Source organism: Marmota marmota, unplaced genomic scaffold (genome assembly GCF_001458135.2).
Source record: "Marmota marmota marmota unplaced genomic scaffold, marMar, whole genome shotgun sequence".
NCBI lineage: Eukaryota > Metazoa > Chordata > Mammalia > Rodentia > Sciuridae > Marmota > Marmota marmota.
The window spans coordinates 35171617-35175770 of NW_026000057.1; the positions used below are offsets into that span (position 1 = coordinate 35171617).

Below are 4154 nucleotides of genomic sequence, written 5' to 3' on the forward strand. Positions count from 1 at the left end.
AAAAGGCGTATACAAAGAAAAGACACCCAAAGATAGAGCCATAGGCTACACCAGTAGTCAGAGGTTGAGATGCAGGAAAGAAACCTACAAGGAGGATAAGAAAGGGACAGTTGATGCAGTTGGTAGGAATGGAATGAGATGGGGAGACTTTCTAGAAACAATTGAAGGAAAGGCTTCGAAAAGAAAGCTTGAAGCTCTTCTTGGTTTGACCAACTATGTCAAATGCTGCTGAAATAAGAAGATGAGAACTGAGAAAGAACCACTGGCTTCCTCTTGACAATATTTATAGTTGTTTTGATGGAATTGTGAGGGCCAAAGCCTGATTGGAGAGGGTTCAAGAGAGAATCGAAGGAAAGGAGTTGAAGACCATGTGTCAAGATTGTTCTTTAAGCAGATTTTCTATAAAGAGAGAAAAGACATCAGACATTATCTCCATTATAGTTGGAAGCAAAGAAGGAACATTATAAGGTGGGGTAGCACACAGAATTTTCTCTGTATGTAGATGGGAATGGTTCAGTAGTGATGGAAAATTGTACAGAAGAAGGAGTTGAGGAATTTCTGGAATTATACACATGAGAAGGCTTTCTTTCCTAAAAAGGTTAGTATTAAATGTAAGTAGCACATCTCTTACTCCAAATACATATAGAGTATTTTTTTAAACTAGGAAACACATACAAAGGCACTCTGCTATGTACTCCAAGTCACTGTAGAACTTGGATAAGAGATTCCCTTCCTACTTTCTGGTGCTGGGGCTCAAACTTGGGGTCTTGAACTTGCTAAGCAAGCATTACTGAGCTACATCCCCAGACCCAAGAGCTGTCTTTGACTCTATCACTACTCCTTTACCCCCTCCCCAACAGCCCTCTCTGTACTCTTTTTCTTTTCAGTTTTCTCCATGACATTTACCATCATCTAGCATATCACATATTTTTAATTGTATTTTTCTCTCAACAGAACGTGACTTATGTGGGGGCAGGAATTTTTATCAATTTTGTCCCCAGCTTCTGGAATACTGGTTGGTACATAAGGTGTAAGCAATGAACACCAACTGAATAAAGAATGAGTTGCCTCTTTAAAAAAAAAATCCATCCTTGGCTTTGTTTTTTAGCATGAGGAATTGAATTCAGGGGCACTCAACCCCTGAGCCACATCCCTAGTCCTATTCTGTATTGTATTTAGAGACAGGGTCTCACTGAGTTGCTTAGCACCTTGACATTGCTAAGCCTGGCTTTGAACTCCCCATCCTCCTGCCTCAGACTCCCGTGCCACTGGGATTACAGGTGTGCATCACCATGCTCAGCTTCAAGAGCCATTTTAGAGAAAGAAATGATAAGGAAACTGAGGCCTGGGGGAAAAGTAACTTGGGTGAGGAAACATAGCAGTGAGGGGTAGAGCCCCAGCCTTCCTCCACTTCCTCCAAGACTTCTTCCACAGCTGCATGCTTTGTAACAGAAAGGGGAAGACAGAAGTAGGTAAAACCCCACTGACTTGATAAATTCCATTTCTTCACTGAGTGTAATTTTATTGCAATCAAATGTGCATCACATTTCTAACTTAAGTGGGTCTTTTTCCTTATGCAGTAAGTCTTTCATATATGAGGCTTACAACTGTCATAAAAATTGTATAATGATAATATAATGTCCCAAATGCTAAAAAGATTCATTTTAACTATAATTAGGTACATATCTCTTACTCTATGTACATGGTATTTAAACTAGAAAACATTTACAAGGGCACAGTAGTGTCTACTCCAAATCAATGTAGAACTTGTGTAAGAGTTAACTTTGCACAGTTTTATTCCTACACACACACACACACACACACACACACACACCTCCATTGTGAATATTAGGAAGATATAATAGAGATTTGAGGGAGAATATAAAATTAATATAACCAACATAGTTGGCTACATTGTTTCATGGCAACTTCAATTGCAGTAACCTGATTTACCTAATAATAATTATTAAATACTGGTATTTTTAAGTCACAAACCTTCTTCAGCTTTGTTTACACACGAGAAATTAGGGTTAACATATTCACTGTAAAATCACCATAAATAGTAAATAAAATTATTTATTTTTTACTTATTTTTGGTACCAGGGATTGAATTCAGGGGCACTTGACCACTAAGACTCATCCCCAACCTTTTTTGTATTTTATTTAGAGACAGGGTCTCACTTAGTTGCTTAGGGCCTCACTAAATTGCTGAGGCCAGCTTTGAACTCACAATCCTCCTACCTCAGCCTCCTAAGTAGTGGGGATTATAGGCATGTGCTAGCGTGCCCAGCCATATGCTATGGTTCTATACATAGAAAAAACTGGAGACTTGACCAAAGGCAGAACTCATGAATGAATTCATTAAAGTGACAAAATACAAAAATCAACGTACAAAAATCAGTAGCTTTTCTATACACTGTTAATGAATTTGCTGAGAACTAAATCATAAAAAGTAACTCATTCACAGAGGATACAAAAAATAAATAAAATACTTAAGAATAAACTTAGCTAAGAAAGCGAAAGATCTCTACAATGACATTACAAAACACTGATGAGAGAAACTGAAGACACCAAATGATGGAAAGACCTCCCATGTTCATGGACTAGAAGAATTAATGTTGCTGAAATGTCCAGAATACCCAAAGTGAGCTACAGATTCAATGTAAAATACCAATGACATTCAAAACACTAATGACATTCTTCACAGAACTAGCAAAAACAGTCCTAAAATTCATGTAGAAGCACACAAGATCTCAAATAAGTCAAAGCAGTCTTGAGCAAAAGAGGCAAAATTGGAGGCATCACAATTCCTGGTTTTAAGACATATTAAAGAGCCAGAGCAAACCACAAAAACATATAACAATGCAACAGAATAGAGATTCCAGAAGTAAACTAATGCTAATCTTCTCTGTATCATTCCAATTTTAGTATATGTGCTGCTGAAGTGAGCACCAGTCAACTGATTATTGATGAAAGTGCCAAAAATGTACATTGGAGAAAGGACAGCCTCTTCAACAAATGGTGCTAGGGAAAAGGGATATCCACATGTACAAGATGAAATTTGAGCCATCTCTCACCCTGCACAAAAATCAACTAAAAATAGTTCAGAGACTTTAATATAAGACCTTAAGCTTTGGCAAGGTGCAGTGGCCCATGACTGTAATCCCAGAAGCTTGGGAGACTGAGGTAGGAGGAACACAAGTTCAAAGCCAGTCTCAGCAAATAGGCAAGGCTCAATAACATTTAGTGATATCATCTCTCAAAATTAAAAAAACAAAAAAGGGATGGGGATGTGGCTCAATTGTTAAGTGCCCCTGGGTTCAATCCCTAGTACAAAAAGAAGGGGAGAAAAAAAAAAGAAAAACTTTGAAATTGCTTTTAAAAAATCATAGGGAAACTCTTAAAGATCTTTGTTCAGGCAATGATTTTCTGAGAAGGACCCCAAAAGTACATACACACACAAAAAGCTTCTGTACAGTGAGCCTAGTGAAGAGACAACCTCCAAAATGGAAGAAAATACTTGCCAATTACTCATCTGATAGAGTTAGTATCTAGAATATATAAGGACCTCAAAAAAACTTAATATAAAAGCAAGTAACCCAATTAAAAAATGGACAAAATGATCTGAATAGATGCTTCTCAAAAAAATACAAATGTCCAACAAATATATGAAAAAATGTTCAATATCATTAGGAAAATGTAAATCAAAACTATAATGAGATTCCATTCATTCCAGTTAGAATGGTTATTATTTTTTTTTAAAAAAAGTGATGAAAGTGTAGAGAAAAAAACAACTCTTACACACTGATAGAGTGTAAATTAGTGCGATCACTATGAAAGTTAGTGTGGAGGTTTCTCAAAAGACTAGGAATGGAACCACCATACGGTCCAGCTGTAATCACTCCTAGTTATATTTGCAAAGGAATTGAAATCAACCTATCAAAGAGAACCTGCATGCCCATGTTTACTGTGGCACTCTTCACCATAGTTATGGGGTCCAATCTATGTAGGGGACCATCAATAGTTGAATGGATTTTAAAATTAAATTTTCTCCTTCATATGTGGAAGTGAAAAAAAAAAGTCAACCTGAAAGTCAGAGTAGGGATCATTGGAGATTGGGAAGTGTGGGGGTGGGGGTGGAAACCAGGAGGTTG

At 37.2% G+C, this 4154-nt stretch overlaps 1 pseudogene; it reads right to left on the reverse strand.

Annotated features, from left to right (window-relative positions):
* Nucleotides 1–2895: 2895 nt before the first annotated feature.
* Nucleotides 2896–2952, reverse strand: LOC125619872 (annotated as a pseudogene).
* Nucleotides 2953–4154: the final 1202 nt, after the last annotated feature.